This window comes from Prionailurus bengalensis, chromosome E4 (genome assembly GCF_016509475.1).
Source record: "Prionailurus bengalensis isolate Pbe53 chromosome E4, Fcat_Pben_1.1_paternal_pri, whole genome shotgun sequence".
Taxonomy (NCBI): Eukaryota; Metazoa; Chordata; class Mammalia; order Carnivora; family Felidae; genus Prionailurus; species Prionailurus bengalensis.
Window position 1 is genome coordinate 52,383,751 of NC_057360.1, and position 17,688 is coordinate 52,401,438.

At 35.8% G+C, this 17,688-nt stretch overlaps 1 pseudogene; it reads right to left on the reverse strand.

Moving 5' to 3' along the window:
- Nucleotides 1-15,397: 15,397 nt before the first annotated feature.
- Nucleotides 15,398-16,853, reverse strand: LOC122475928 (annotated as a pseudogene).
- Nucleotides 16,854-17,688: the final 835 nt, after the last annotated feature.

A 17,688-nucleotide genomic window follows, 5' to 3' on the forward strand; every position in this document is an offset into this window, starting at 1 on the left:
AGTCAAATATCTGTGAATATGACATTTAATTAATCAATCATTTCATATAAATTTATATTGTTATATATTTACATTACAAAATACAACTATTAAAAGTCATGAAAACTTGTAAGTAAAAAAGATCATTGCAATATGAAACCGCTGGAAAGAATCATAAGACTATAGGACCAACAATCTCCTCTTCGACTTGCACCCTGTGATTTGGTAGCTCTCTGCAGAACGGTCTGATGGTGGAAATGACAATGACAGAGGCTCCAGCCCTGGGGAGACACAAAGTTTCTCCTCCAGACATATGGAGGGCAGAGCTGGGGCCTGCCTGGGCCGATCACCGAAACCTCCCGCTCAGTGCCTGTCAGCCCAGCCTCCACAAACCGTTCGTGGCTCTCAGAAGCCTGGACTTTGTCAGCCTGAACAGCATTTCCCCACCTTCACCAGGACTCGATGCCAACAAGGCACTGGGAACAGGCGTCACGTCACTCTTGCCCACCAGTTTTCCTTGACAGAGAACGTGGAATCACAGATGATTTTTATCTTTGCTTCATATTTTTTAAATTTTATTTTAGATTCCTTATAAGGATCACAAAACTGCTTTATAATTAGATTATAATTCAGTGACATGATAGTTGAAGTCCATAAAAGCTATGCAGTCAAAATTGGAGTGTCATAGGAATTCTGTACATTAGAGAGATATTTGAAAACTGATGTTGATGATTCTCACTCCCCAAGTTCTGATGTCTAAATGACAAAGACTCTCTGGCCCTAGAGGACTGAGTAGTCAAAAGGCGATAGAACAGGGACAGGTTTATGTGTCTTCATTTGTCTCCGGGGAGAGTCAGTTCATCTCCGCCTTGAACAAAGAGAACACTAATGGTCTTACAAAGGGGGAAATGAAAGGAAATCTCTGACTATTTTTTTTCCTGAAAACCAACATAACGAATTGTGTGATTCTCCCATGCTGCCTAACAATTATACACAGTGACAAATTGTTTCCTGAGATTGGTTCCAGGTGCTGCACCTGATGCATAATAAAGGAACTCAGTGAAAAATGAACAGTTTTCATTTTTCCTAAGGATAAAGGGAACCAAATGATTAGAACATCTTAAATCCACTGCACTATTTTCCTCTCCCTCTTTTTCTCTGTCTCTCTTTCTCTCTCCTCTCCTGTCCTCTCCAATCAAGTCATGACACGTTTTCCTTTTTCCGAAAAGAAATGTGTATTCAATAACAAAAGAAAACTATTTTAAAGATGTCGTTTTTTCAAAGGCAACAGTAAATGACACTTTTTCAGAAAGAAAATAATTGCTTTAGTTGGAGAAAAGTGGAAAATTCTAAAGGTTTATAGTAATTGGAAAAAAAAAAAGAGCAAACTGTGATCTAAAAGAACTCCTATATCAGCAACGATCAAACACCTGCTGTGAAAAAAAAAGGTTACCTAGGTAATACACATGGGTATAGATTAGATGTAAACATACATACACACACTATATATGCACACACAAATACGTTTATGTGTGTATGTATAGACATATTTCATTAATAGGTTTACATACATATGCATACATAAATTTATTTATATTATATTATATTATATTATATTATATTATATTATATTATATTATATCTTCCTTGACCAGTGTTAATAAATAGTAACCAGATGGAGAACTATCTTAAATGCATCATTTTATAATCAGTGGGGAGGACAACAATATGATATAAAAGATATCTCACTGTATGTACTTGGAGAATTAACAAAATGGCAATGATTTCTAATTTCATTGCAGCATTGACCCTTTACCTGGATGACAATAACAAATTATAACATGACTATTTGCAGCTGAGGCAAAAACTAATTTGGTAAGGTTTAAAGAATAAGACAACACTAAACTGCTACTTTTATGCTGGAATTCCTTATGTGAAACACATTGTTGTTTATGCTGTGAAAGCCAAGGAAAAGAGGAGAGACAAAAAAAAAGAGAAAGGCAATTTTCTTGTGTCTCTATTGCCCTTTATTCATTCATTTTATATTCTTCAACCATCCCTGGGTCTCCTTCTACACACAGTGTACCCTCCCAGGTACAGTGGTCCTTGAACATGAATAAAGCACTCAGAAGCAACCACAGCCCTCCACTCTGCTTGCTCTTTGCAGATGCACTCAGCTCCTACAAAATTAACTCAGATATACTGATACGGAATTTCATTGCTTTTGAAAATTCTATTTGTATTTAACTAATACAAATTCTATTTGTATTTATTTGTATTTAACTCAAAGAGGAAATGTATTTTTAAAATCTTTGTTCTGCTTTATACCCCTTAGCTGCTGAGTGTCAGGTTACTCTATTTGGGTTATATCTAGCACAAGGAAAACTCTTCTGGGGAAAAGGAAGGATGAAGTTGTTTCAGCCTGCATAGATGCCCAAAGCACTTTTCCTGGATATAAAATAGTAATAAAACATTCAAGGAAGATTGGGTATTTTTCTCTTTATGTTGCTAAATTTTGTCTTTTCTTTCCTTTTTTAAAATAAAAACCTTTGGCAGATAAAGAAGTACCTGCCAAGTGATTAAAGGTAAATGAATTAAAAAACTCAAGGATTCTGAAAGAAAAAACTATTCTGAAATATAAGTGCCCCAGATATTTATATCTAAAGTAGAAAGAACTTATCCACTAAAAAACATTGCCATTTGCCATTGAAAATTTTGTTGTTGTTTTATCAAAGGCTAACAATATTTGAGTAAAATATTTGATCCAGGGCTCAAGATAACCAGGCCTCCTTTGTTCATTTTTATATTCACTTACAAATATATATTTTTCAGGGTTTTTTTTTTTGTATGCTCATCATTCTTCTAGGCACTGGGAACAGAACAGTAAAAAAAATTAAAACTAAAAGTCCCTGCCTTCTCCTTGGGAAGAACAAACAATGAACAGTATAATAAATAGTATTTCCGTGGTAAGTGATAATGAAACACAGAATGCTGGGATTTGCTAAAGATACTCGGGAAAGATGGCCCTGCTAAAGGGATATTTGAGCTAAGAACTGAAGGAAGTGAGAGAATATGATGTGGGGCTATCTGGAAAAAGCCATCATGGGTTGAGGAACAGCAATGGCAAATTCCTGGATGAAGAGAGTCTTCAGTGTGTTTCTGATACAGCAGGGACCAGGATGGCTGGAACAGAAAGAACAGGGTGAAACTATATAATGAGGTCAGACAGATAGGTATTGAGGGTGGCGTACAGATCATATACAGCATTTGATCATTGTAAAAACTTAGACTTTTACAATGAGTGAAATGAGGAATTAACTAGATTGTTTTGGACAGAAGAGCTATATAAGCAGCCTGCTGTGTTAAAAAAATCACTTGGGCTGCTGGGTTGGAAATACACTGTCTATGGAAAGAAGATATTAGTTTGAGAGCCATTGGCTCATAGATGGCATTGAAAGCAATGAAGTAGATTTAATCCTAGTATTTCTAGTTACGATGCAGCAAGTCCCAAGTGAGTCTTGCTCTCAGGCTATCAACAAAAACATACTAGAGCTACATACTCTTTTTGTTTCCATTTATCAATTAAACAGCTGAAGATGCATAGAAATCATAACATTTTGTTCCAGCTAATCAATCAGAGAGTTGAAGATGCATCCAAATTGAACAAAACTAAATTTCAGTAATATAAGCAGTCTACAGAAAATAAACGTGCAGATTCAGAAAGCTCAGCTACCCCAAACAGGAAATGAGAAATAAAGAAAAATAAAATATGCCGGGTGTTGTATGTAAGTGTTGAATCACTGAATTGTACACCTGAAACTAATATTACACTGTATATTAACTACTGGAATTTAAATGAAAACAAAAACAAAACAAAACAAAACAAAACAGGACATGCCTAGATACACCAGAATCAAACTGCTAAACGCCAAAGATAAAGATTCAAATTCTAAAGTAACAAGAAAAATGGCACGTTGCAGAAACACCAATGCAAACAGGTGTGGAGTTTTTATCAGAAACCATGGAAGCCAGATGTCAGAGAATGCAGAAAAAACATATGAACAACTTCACATTTATTCATGATTAAAATTGTAAGTAAACAAGGAATGGAAGGGAACTTCTATAAGCTGATAATGAGCATTTATAAAATATATAATGACGACTATTGAACACTCTCCTTTCTCTAAAATAAGGCAAGGGTATCTGAGGTCACCTGTGCTATTAAAATCATGATATTAAAATCATACTGTAACAATGTGAGGTAAAGAAATGAAAGCCATAACAACTGGAAAATAGAATGTTAATCTTTATTTGCAGATGACATAATCATTTAGATAGAAAATCTTAAGGAATCCATATATTAAAAACAAACAAACAAACAAACAAACAAACAAACAAACAAACTTCCAGGGATGCCTGGGTGGCTCAGTTGGTTAAGCGTCCAACTTTGGCCTAAGCCATGGTCGTGAGTCTCACTTTGGGCTAGGTCTCACGGTTCATGAGTTTGAGCCCTGCGTTGGCCCTTTGTGCTGACAGGTCAGAGCCTGGAGCCTGCTTCAGATTCTGGGTCTCCCTCTCTCTCTGCCTCTCCCCAACCCATGCTCTGTCTCTCTCTCCCTCAAAAATAAATAAACATAAAAAAAAGCTTCCAGAACTAATATGTGATTGGCAAGGCCATAGGACACAACTATAATATATAAAATTGATTGCTTTTATATACAAGAATCCAACAATTATAAATTATAAGCCATTTAGTTCACATTGGCCTTAACATAAAATACTTAGGAATAAATTTAACAACGACTGAACAATCTTTTCATTAAGCAGAACAGAACTCTGCTGAGAGAATTGAAAGAAGATCTAAATGAAAAGATATGCCATGTTTATCAGCTGCAAAACTCATTTATTAAGATATCAATTTTCTGCAAATTAATCTGTTGATAAAATTCAGCACCAACACAATTTGAAAGTTTTTTGCGACATTAACAAAATTATTCTCAAATTTATGTGGAAATTCAATTTAGAATATCAAAACAATTATTTATTCACTCATTCATTCATTCGTTTATTTTAGAGAGAGCACAAGCATGAACAGGGGAGAGGCAGAGAGAGAGAGAGACAGAGAGGAAGAGAGAGAGAATCCCAAGCAGGCTCCATGCTGTCAGCACAGAGCCCAACACGGGGCTTGATCTCATGACCATGAGATCATGACCTGAGCCTAAATCAAGAGTCGGATGCTTAACTAACTGAGCCACCCAGACACCCCAAGAATACCAAAATAATTTTAAAAGATAAAATGGAATTGAAGGAATTAAGCTACTTGATTTCAAGATTTACTTTAAAGCTGTAGTAATCAGTAGAGTATGGAATGAGTGAAATAATAAACATATAAGTTGTGGAATAGAAAAAATAATCAACACAGAAATCAATCCACATATATATTGCCAATGAAGGTACCAAGGCAATTCAGTGGGAAAATAAAAGACTTTAAGATTTGTGTATGTTTTACTTTATTCATATAGATGGTACTGAAACTCTGGATATGTGTATAGAGAGAAATGGACATCAACCTTCGCCTTGTGCTCTACATAAAATTAGCATAATTATTAACTTAAAACCAGCCTAATATTCAACTGACTTTAAAATAGGAAGATTATCCTGGGGGCTCCTGGGTGGTTCAGTCGGTTAAGCAACCGTCTTCGGCTCAGGTCATAATTTCACAGTCTGTGGATTCGAGCCCCACATTGGGCTCTGTGCTGACAGCTCAGAGCCTGGAGCCTGTTTCGGATTCTGTGTCTCCCTCTCTCTCTCTCTGCCCCTCCCCCACTCGTGCTCTGTCTCCCTCTGTCTCAAAAATAAATAAGCATTAAAAAAATAAATAAATAAAATAGGAATATTATCCTGGATTATCTGGATTTGTCCAGTGTAATTTCAAGGGTCCTCAAATGTGAAAGACAGAAGCATAAGAATAACATCAGAGTGATGATGTTATGTAGCCATTCTTGGCTTTGAACATGGAAAGAGGTCATGAGCTAAGGAATGTGGGCAGCCTCCAGAAGCTGGGGAAGGTAAGAAAAGGAATTCTTTCCTAAAGCCTTCACAAAGAAACAAAACCCTGATAGCACTTTGATTTTTAGCCCAGTGAGACCCATTTTGGAATTTGACCTTCAAAACTGTATGATAATAAATTTGTTGCTTAAAAAAATGGATCATAAGCTTAAATGCAAATGGTAATACCATCCAACTCTAGAAGAAAATGTAAAGGAACATCTTTTCAACCCCAGGGTAGGGTAGCATTTCTGTACAGGAATTTCTTCTCAGCAATCCTTACAAAGTATATATTTTTTTTCCGAGTCCAGAAAGTATAGAAAAAAAGGATTAATTCAAAAAATGTAAAAAAAAAAAAAAGTATTGTAATTCTAAAAGTATTAAAGCTTACCAGTCAACATAAAGACAAAACTTGAAGAAATCCACTAATATCAAAGTGAGGGGAAAAACAGAAAACACTAACATATGACCATAAAGTTCAAGGCCAATATCTGCATGAACTGAAGATCATGTAGGAGAGAAGCAGTCACGATGCTCACTGCAGTTACCGTGTGTGTGTGTGTGTGTGTATGTGTGTGTGTGTGTGTGTGTGTGTGTGTTTGGTCCTGTCTGTTGCTAACAGGGAAGCATTCTTACACATAAAATAACTTTTAATAAATTTAAGTGCATAATGTATCTTTTGAAAACCCTCAGTAGTGTTCCAAGAAGTAATGTATTTGCGAGAATGATGCCTTTAAATTGGCAGTTTCAGCAAATAATTTGAGGCTATTAAACTTGCAAGGAGATTCAAATGTTGAAGTATTCAAATGCTACAGTAGGAGTGCCTGGATGGCTCAGTTGGTTAAGCATCCAGCTCTTGGTTTAGGCTCAGGTTACTCTCTCACGGTTCGTGAGTTTGAGCCCCTGATCCAGCTCTGTGTTGACAGTGTAGAACCTGCTGGGGACTCTCTGTCTCCCTCTCTCTCTGCCCTCCCCCCAACTTGCACTGTCTCTGTCTCTCTCAAAATAAATAAATAAACTTAAATAAATGCTACACGGTAATATCCACAGGTGTTTTTCAGTGTTTGAATATTCATTATAGGCTTCACTTCTTTCTAACTACTTTAAATGAAAGTATTGCAGTGAAGAAGATATGGAATTATTGTGGAATACTCCAAGATGAAATTAGAAACTGTTTTAAACTCTAAGTTATCTAAAGAAATAAGATACAAATGGAAAGGGAGGCAAACTTGAGAGACTCTTAAGTATAGAGAACAATGTGAGGGTTCCTGGAGGGGAGGTGGGTGGGGAGATGGCCTAAAATGGGTGATGGGTATTAAGGAGGGCACTTGCTGGGATGAGCACTGGGTGTTATATCTTAGTGGTAAGTCCCTGCATTTTACTCCTAAAACCAATACTATACTCTATGTTAACTAACTTGAATTTAAAGAAATAAATTACAACAACAACAAAAAGTAATACTAATTTTAATGGCAAAGCCAAATCAGGGCAAGCAAACCACAGTTTCATTACTTAAAAAGAAAATAAGTTTGTGTTTTGGGAGACAATTTTCTGTTGGTCTCTCATGTGTAGGTATTAACAACAACTAATTTGCCCCAAATGGCATTTTCAAGAATTTTTGTATATGCAAGCTCTCGGGGAAGATAGAAATATCTTTCTCCCCAAAGATTTGCTCTGCTTAGTTTCCAAGATATTAAAGATAAGGATTTCCCCCCTCCTTGAATAAATTTCCTAACATTCCAGGATAATAAATAAAACTAGTTATCTCCTTCAAGATTTGGATATATACTTATATTATTAGGGTAATGAAAATAATGTCTCTCTCTGGAGGAGAGGATGGACAGATTTGCCTATAGCCTTCTATATAAGATCAGGCTCCCTAATATCAGTGTTCTCTCCTGTAATGTACTCTACTGTGTGCATACACAGTAGCTAGCTTTCATCACGTCACCCCACAGAAATGGGGACTAAGGTGACTGACACAGCAATGGTACTTTGGCTACTGCTATTGCTGTGAGCAATAAACTGGATTTGCATGCTTTCTGTCAACATATATTAAACTGTGGCAAGCTAACTGATTAGTTGTAGGCAATGAAACCCTCAGATACTTTGCATGTTGTCAAAACATAAAGCAACATGTATGCTAACACTCAGTTTGAAGATTCTTTGTATTAATTTTTAATTTTAGAATAAAGAAGAGAATTTGAAAGGAGACCAAGAATGAAGAGTCAAGGCAGGAGGAGTCGTACCAAAAGAGAGTGGTACCCTAGAAAGTCAAGTTAAATGAGTACACTCTGTAAAATGTTGCTGACAATCACATAAAATATGGATGGAGATCTGATCATCAGATATAGTACTACAGAGGTCAAGAGTGACTTTGGCAAGACCTCTCAGTAGAGACATAGGAAGACTAACCAGTGTGGGCTCGAGAGGGAGGAGTGGAACATACATGCGATAGCAAGTAAGGATATTCTCGTTTTAGAGTTGAAGGAACTGAGGGTCAGGAAATTTGAAAGACTACCCCCAAAGCACTTCTCCAGTATCTAATGATGTTGAGAGAATCTGGTTCTGTCAGATTCTCTTTCCATCATAACATGCAACCTACTATACAGAATGTTAGAGCTGTAGAGCTGTCAGGGTCTTAATTCTCTTGACAGATGAGAATTTAGAAGTCATTTGTGAATTAATGGCACTATTCTGAATTATGATTGAGATGGACTCTGCATTGGCTAGCTATACTTTTAGGTTAATGAAGATATATTAGATTTAAAATGATGGCTAGGTGATTTACATTTCAATTGACTCTGGGAATTTAGGGTTTATTGCCTGGGGAAAACCTTAATTCTCATATATTATGATTGACTACTCCATTGTTAAGGGGATATAATTTGATTTTACCTAGGTCTTACAATGCAATTTAGCTTTTTTCTCCTTAAGTGTCCTTCTTTTTATTTTATTATTATTATTTTTAATGTAGAGTAGTATCTATTTTGGTCCTTGCATAAATTATGTGCCAGAATGGCCATCTCAAACCACACAGCTGCTCTCCAATTCCAGAGAGTTTTGGTTAATGCAACATCTGCCTTGTCTGTCTTGTGCTTGCCCATGTATTAATACCCAGCTTTATGCAGCTCACAGAATCTCTCAAGCATATAATAAATAAGTTCCAATGAATTAGAACCTTCTGCTCCAGCTGATATTAGTTTTTGTTGTTGTTTTGTTTTTTCTGTTGGCTAGTTTAAAATTTCTCCTGTTCTCTCAGAACAGCTCAAATAGGGATTAAAACTATTTTTTAAAAGGTTAGTGTTTTTTTTTTTCTCCAGGAAAGTTCCGAATCCCCTTTCATGAAATAATAACTGGTTTAGAAACAATTTTAAAAGCCAAATATTAGAATATGAGGTTTTTGTCACCCCATTAAAAATGGTTTTCATTTCAGAGTGAGCTGGATACACTATGTTGAAGTTATTCTAAAAATAAGAATTACAATTTTTTAAATGTATTGTATTTTGAGAAGTATATATTTTCTCACCACATACTATAAAATAATTCAAAACCAAAAATATATAAAATATTATTTTCCCTTAATGGAATTTCTAGCCGAAGAGGAACAAAGAAAGGAAAAAGAGGAGTACACTACTAACATTCATCTACAACAGATTCTACATGAGCATTACATTTTTCTTAAATATCCAGGGAAAATAAATTAAATAATACTGTCAGGATAATTTGCAGATCCACTAATTTCTGTGTTGCTTTGGTTTTGGTTTTTAATCATATATACTGCTTTCTGTTCTCAGAGTTCAGGCAAGTACATGCAACTCCATGGCAGGCCTTCCAACCTGGCTTTTGCATTTCAATTTTCTCTGTATCTTTGTAGGAGTATGCTGGAATAGAGGGGTGAGAAGATAAAAGGCACTCAGGAAGAGAGGGAATCCACAACTTTTCTAGAGGTGAAGTCCTATAGATTCCTTGCCTTTCTAGTTCCCCAGTTTGGTGGCAGTTCCTGGTGAGGAGAAGCTTGTATGAAGCACACAGTTTGACTGAATCCTGGGTATAGGGGTCTCCAGACTTAGCCAAGATCATTAGATACTAGGTACTGATGAAGCTTCCAATCTCAACGGATTGGTCCTGACCAATAAGTATACCAACATAGAGATCTTCATATAACTTTGGAACTTAGAAGGGAATCCCAATAATAACAGATTGAATTTCACAAGCTAGGAAATATAATGGTTTGGAGTTTGATATAATCTGATTTAAGAAAGATAAATAATATGACATTTTCTACATAAAGTATATCTAACATGTCAAGTAAAACTTTGATGATTGCCATTAAATTAAAAATACTTAAAACTTTCCTATAATAAATTTTATTTTATATTTCACTCACATTTCATATAACCTCCACAATCACATGAATATAGATAATATTATCCTCCATTTTAAAGATTGATAGATCTACATTCAAAACGTTAAGTGGATTTATCTAAGTGAAGAAGTGAAATTTAAATGCTACCCAATTCCAAAGTCTTCCCACGATATTTCAAAGAGATAGTTTTATTTTAGGGAGTAACCACTGTAAGTCATGGCCTCATGTGGGAATTCAATTGGAATAATAATGTTGGCTCTTCCTTGAAGATTTCACTCTATCTTCCCCTAAGAGGAGATAAAGATTTCCCTGCAGGTATCCTTTTTGAGTCAGCCAGCCTATCTATAGAACACACACTTTTTTCTATTCCATGCCTTAAGTTAGAGAAACTGTTCAGAGATCTTGTGGTTTCCCTGCTCTGACTGTGACCAATGGAAAACTTAATTTTGGGGTCCAGAACTAGAAGTCCACGCACTTTGAGTCAACATTGATTTTTTCAGTAATATTAATTATATTTTCATCTTTGTTTTCCATGTATTCATCTCTCAATCTGTTCCAAACTCATGAAGGTAGAAGAAGTACTATTATTTTGTCCCCATCAAACTCTACCAACTGTGTTTGAATAGCAACTTTCAATTTCCTCTACTTAAATTTACTCAGTAGTTCTTCATGTGAACTCTTTTGGCTGCAAACGATAGAAATCTGGGTCAATCTAAATTTAGTCATATGAAAAAGGTTAATCAATCAAATTGCAAGAGAGTATGGAATGTAAGCAGGTATTGGGAACACTGAAATCATAGACTTGAATCTTCTGATCTCTTATATCAGCTTATTTTTATGTTGCCTTCACTGAAAACTCTCTCCATGTAGGGAGAAACACCGCCATGATGCTTCTGATGCTTAAATCTGTAATCCTATCTTATAGAAACCATAGCTGCAGACAGAGTAGCTAACAATAATAAAGTAACAATAACAACTAGTATTTTTATTTTAAATGTGCTGAGCACTTTAGGTACAGTAATTATTTTTATCCTCACAACAGGCTTACAGGATGTTCCCAACAGTATGTCATAGTGACACAGCCAGTATTGGGGAGCAGCTCTGAATGTGCTCAAAGTTGGCTTGCCAACCTATACTGCTTAGACTGCTCCTCCCAATTATATACTTCCTCTCTTATTCTGATTAAAAATGCAAAACTGCAAAACTGACAAAATTTGGGTATTTTTTTCCTAACAATATTGATCTCAAACATGGCCTTCACTGCATGAACAAGAAACTATAAAATTAAACGTCATCTCTAGTTACATGGGTAAGTTTGAATTTAAAATACAATATTTGGCAAAAATGTTTTTGATCATTTTTATTTTATGAAAAGTCCATGCTGGTTGAGTTTTTCATTTCTCAAAATTTACTTGTTACCATGTAGGCACAGTTGTTTACTGAATAATTCAGTAGCATAGGTTATGAAAGCTGGAATCCACATAAAGAAAAACATACAATTATGAAATATTTAATGGAGATGCCACAATGTATCACTTCTTTAATACTTGATATTTTACCATGAAATTTAGGTTGGCATTGCCTTAAAATTAGAACTTTGGCATTTCTGATTATAACAAATGTTAGCAATACTTCTTAATTCTTAGTGACAGGATGTAGTTGAAAGAAAAAGAGAAGAATTTTGTTTTGAATAAGAAGGATCCAAACAAGAACACGGTTGTAAAAATAAAGTCAATACTCTCATGCATATTGTTATCTTTGGTAGAGTGAATGTGTTTTAATAATACAAATCAGAAAATATGAATTGATAGGTATAAATATTCTTACAGATGACAGAACATTTGAAATGGGGAGTGTCTCAAAACCTAGAATATTTGGTTACTATATATATGGTTATCTATCAAGATTAAATGAAAATATTACTTATGTTTTGGTATTTCCTCTGTATTGGAGGAAAGAGCATGGACATCTTACAAACTATTAAGAAGTAAAATGATTTTTTTAAAGTAGGGTTTTTGTCAGTCTTTGTAGTATCAGTTAAATGTGATCATGAAAAACATTAATCCTAAACACACCTTTTTGTTGGTTTCAACAACTTTCCAGCATGTGCCACTGCCTATTCAGATGAGAATTTCTCTTGCTTCAATCTTTTTTCATTCTGTTATTCTGTGACTCCCACAGAGGCCCAATGTCATGGAATTATCTTTCTGTTACAAATAAAAATAAAACAAGCAAGAAAGATATATAGAAAGGCAATTCCCCTTATATAGCCTATTAAATTAAAATGGTCATGCCCAAGTGTGCGTTGAATATTTCCACAACAAAATCCTCCATGGTTGTCATTCCTGAGCATCCACATAGAGACTTTGGTTCTTTCATGAAGGTGAAATGCAATATCAAGCCTCTTACGTCTCATACTGTTCCCTGAAAAATGTCATAAGTCTGTAACTATTTTTCTCACTCTGACTCTATGTATTTTAGATATGTGCTGGAGATATATTAAATGTTTTGTGGTTTAATCCAGGACATATGATTATGAAATTGAGTTCAGGAAATATCAGTACTGAAAGTCCTGTAATTACCTTTCTACTACTGAAAACTTTCTATGATGTTAGTATGTCAATTATCTTTACAGAAGTTCCCCAATTCATTTCCACTAACGTTGTACTCACTAAAACGGATTTCAAAAGTAGTATTTTCATATACTTTAGAATGTACTAATTCTGTAAAAAAACAAAACAAAAACAAAAAAACAAGCTTCTACTTTTTCAGTTATGTCAGGGCCACGGTTTGAGGGTTGAAATTCTTCAAGGAGCAATGAAAAGCCAATGTCTTTTTAATATATAACCTTACTATTTAAGGCAGTTTGTTTGGGTTTTCTATTCTTGCGGCCAAAACATGCTCTTTGATTTCCAAGTTTCATTGGCCAGCCTGGTGCTTAACTATAAACAGTAATAGGCACATTATTTATCTTCCCTTCCTGGATCTAAAATTCTGCTCCCCTACCAACATTGTTAGAGTCTCACTCTGTCTGGCCAGCTGGTTAGTTTCTGAGAATTTTCTCTTTAGACTTCGGAACAATTTTTTTTTCTTCAGTTAAATAATCACAAGTGCAGATGTCTTTGAGGGCAGAGTAGGTAATGTAAAAGGTGTAATGCCAAGGGTAATGAAAGGTGTTTGCCAAGGGTAAGGGAGTAGAGCATGTTTTTCAGACTTTAGTTTGAACTCAGTGGGCCATAGTCAGTCCTTTTAAAGGCAAAGAATAAAAAAAAAGAATAGAATAGACTAGATCAGAGCATATGTAGTAAGAGTAAGGACTCTTTTGTATTTGTGTGTGTGTGTGTGTGTGTGTGTGTGCGCGCGCGCGCGCGCGCCCGCGCGCGAGTGCATGTACGTGCGCATGTCTGTATGTGAGTGACAAGATTGGGGGAGCAGGGAGGGAGACAGTATAGGCTGGGGTAACATAAAATATGTCTCTCACTGTTAGTATTTTCAAATTTTGAAACATACTGAAGCAGATAATATCTGCTCCATTTAGAAACATTCAAATTTAAAACAAAATCAATAAAACCCTGCTCTAGCCAAAGAAAATACATATACAGGTGTAATTCAGTCTAGATGCAACAGATATGTGATTCCAAGTATGTACAACACTAATTTATTTTCTATTTAAAGATGATCAGGAATGGATATTTTAGAATTGAAATATTTACACTGAATTTACCAGTGCTTATTAAAGTTCCAGTACATCCTGAACGTACTGAAGTGATTATAGATATTACTAGGTCATCCTCATTTACTTTGCTCCATTTCTCACTTCTCCCTGAGTAGTTTATATGCATTTACATATAAAATTCAAAATCTTGTCACTAGGTAACAAATTGATAATGTCATATAAAAAATGCTATCTTGTGACATCAGAATTTTTTAAAACTACTTTAAAAGTAAGGTAACCATAAAATAATGTGTTAATATATGTTCAATGAAAGATTATTTACCAAAACTTTCTGATCTCCTGAATTCTGTCTTCTTGGTGAATACATTGTATTCTTGCTGCACAGGTAACCCAAAAAGTTTATATCTTCTTTTTCATTTGATGAAAAAAGTATGCATTCAAAACATGTATCTTGGTGTACCTTGGTGGCTGAGTTGGTTAAGTGTCTGGCTCTTGATTTTGGCTAAGGTCATGACCTCATGGTTCGTGAGACTGTGTGCCACATTGGGCTCTGTGCTGACAGCATGGAACCTGTCCAGGATTCTCTCTCTCTCTCTCTCTCTCTCTGTCTCTCTCAAAAATAAATAAATAAACTTTAAAAAAGATAGTTTTAAAATATGTATCTGAAATAATTTTTTGAACATAAAAAACTCTAAATTCCCAAACTAAGCTTTCATAAGCATTATAATTGATGACTGTTACACGAGATAACATTCTAAATCAAATATTCAGAAAATATGATAAAATAAAAATTAGTTCACACTACAAAACTCAAAAATGTAATCTGTGTATCTTCTCCCTTACAAAAGGAGAAGATACTTGTGACCTAGAAAGGAAATATACTATTTTAACTTTTGTTTTATTATAAAACTTAAAACGGTAGAAAAAAAAACCAATCAACTTAAAAAACCGGACTGCCTATCAAAGCATTTATTACTTTGTCATGATAATTAAAATGTTGCCTTCTTATTTGATAGAGTCAGCTCCCTCATTTTATAATTTGCAAACTATATTGCTCCATTGTTACATTTGTACACAAACACTTTTAAACATAAATACCAAATTCAGGAGGATAGGAATAAGATAGATTAATGTAGAAGCCAAGAACACGGAAGAAAAGACCAGTTATTTTTCAAGTGATCATCTGAACTCCTACTTTGGCCTTTCACTGTGTTATAGGAGCCCACATTTCACATGCCACTCGGTCTACAATGTCTTCCTGTGCAATTCTGAAACAATCAAAACATATTTGCATGGAATGCATCCTGCCACCATCACTTTGGGCTTCATTTGGGAACAATTTGGAAACAGCAGTCTGGATCATCTGGATATTTAGAGGAAAGTTTTGGTGGATGTTTGCTTGGACTGGTGGCTTTCTCTCTCTTTAACTGTTCTGTATTTTTTACATTCATTCTTTGGTGCTCGGGGTTCTTCGAACGATGAAGTTATTTTGCTAAACTCTTGTTAACAATAATTCTGTTCCATCTGACTGAGGCATGTTTTCATAGGGTTTTATTTCTTTAGAACGTATAAGAAGACTCTTTTCCAGTCCTGCTAATGGCTCTAACTTCTGCCATAGCCTGTTGCTTCCACTCCACATTTTTTCTTTCCATGCTCCTTCCTTCATGACCTTCTCTTCCTCCTTCGCAGCCTCTTCTCCCTCCACATCAAGTTCATCTTTTAATCTCATTAGAGTCAGGGGGAGTTCTGGGTGTTTGGAGGGGTAATTTCTCTACCATTCCAGTTCTTAATTTGGATTTGTTTCCTTCTTTCATGGCACCAAAGACAACCAGTATAACTTTATTTATGTATGTATGTATGTATGTATGTATGTATTTATTTATTTATTTTTAATTTTTTTTCTATATCTCCAATGTGATTTCCAGTTTTTTTGTTTTGTTTTAGTTCTGGTATTTCTGTGGGCTTTACAGTTTTTATCAGCCCTTTACGTCTGTCCTTGTTTCCTCAGTCGCAAGTCCTTGAGTAGTCTCTTCTGTGACACACCATCTAATGCACTCTTTGATTTTGTTTGTGACGTGAAAGCATCTAAAACATCTGGAGATGGTGACTCTGACAGAGCTTTCCTTGAGGCCTTTAGCCTCTCAGAGATTTTAGAGAATTGTTTTTCCCTATCATTTAACTTTGCAACAAATGGCTAAAAGGTCTCTGACTTCTTGTCAAATTTTCAGCCTTCTTCATTTGGTTCAGAGGCTTCTTCTCAACCAGGTCAGTCAGATCAAGGAAGCTGTCATTATCATTACCATAAGAATCTTTGTCTTCCCAGTTTTTGGTTTTCTTTTTCCAAATGATCTGCCTCCTGACTCAGCAGGAGTCTCAAAGTGCATGGGATCCAACAAGCTTCCAGTGAACACTATCATTACGTCTTTTTTCTATCCTGAGCCGATGGCTTCAGCCTTTGGCTGTTTTTTGGTTGAATATGATTTTACTCCAGAGAGAGAGAGAGAGAGAGAGAGACAGAAGTGCTGTGTCCCTGTTCATCATCAGATTCATACTCTAATTTTTCTCCAAGTTAAAAAAAAGGAAAACTCCTCTTTTAGATCCTTTATACAAAAGATGCCTCTTTCTTGCTGAAATTTGGAGGCAATGGGTTCTTTCTATTCAACTTTTAGCTTCTACAGCATCTGTTTTTATTTCCCAGGTTCCACCTATCTCATCCTTACCAGCATTTCTTTTCCTTCCAGTAAAATCCATTTCCTCTTCTTCATCTGGGTCTTCTAACATTTTCTCCAACATCCTTTGTAGCTGCTTGCCCAGATTCTCCAATGGTCTTACTACTTACTTGAATCCTGTCTCTGTCTTCCTCTTGTCCCTGCAGAATAAACAGCTGGTGCTACTTCCAAAGCTCAGAACATGCTCCACATGGACCAGACAATGGATGTGCTGTGGCATTTAGATTTTTTTGAGAACAGTGCCATCTCTGGGTGCATCCCAGAACAATAGAGAGAAGACAGGTCCCTGGTGATAGCATTGCATCCGAGAGATGGATGGCTTGTGTGCAACATGACAGTGTCTGAAGGTACTGGAAGGTGCTCTGGAAAATATGTTGCAACTAGGCAGTGGCCTTGGAAAGGCAGAAACTCAGCCCTTCAGCCTGCTTGTGCCATGGATGGTACTGCTCTTCAAAGTCCATAGGCTGCAGTGGCCATGACCAGGCTTCCACGGGAAGAAGCTGTTGTGGGTAGGGGGACATGGCTCCTCCTCCTGTGGGGACCTAGGAATGGGGTCCAACTGTGCCATGTATCTTTCCTTCTTTATTTCCCCAAGGTTTGAAGAATTGGCTGGCCTTTCCTCATGTCATGAAGGGCAATAGCAGGTCTGGCTTCTTGAAGTCACCATGGAGTGCTTTGACACTAGGGACTCTGACAGAGAAGAGGGATCACTACTGATCTTTGATTCACTGGTTCTCTTAAAAACAGTGGAAACAATAACAATCTACATTAATGTTTTAAGGAAAGATTTGAATAAGGCATGTATTTGGGCCTTACTATGGAGCAAGGAGCTATGAGGCAGAAAAATGATTATATATTCCATATTAATATTTTTGTACAGGTGAGGT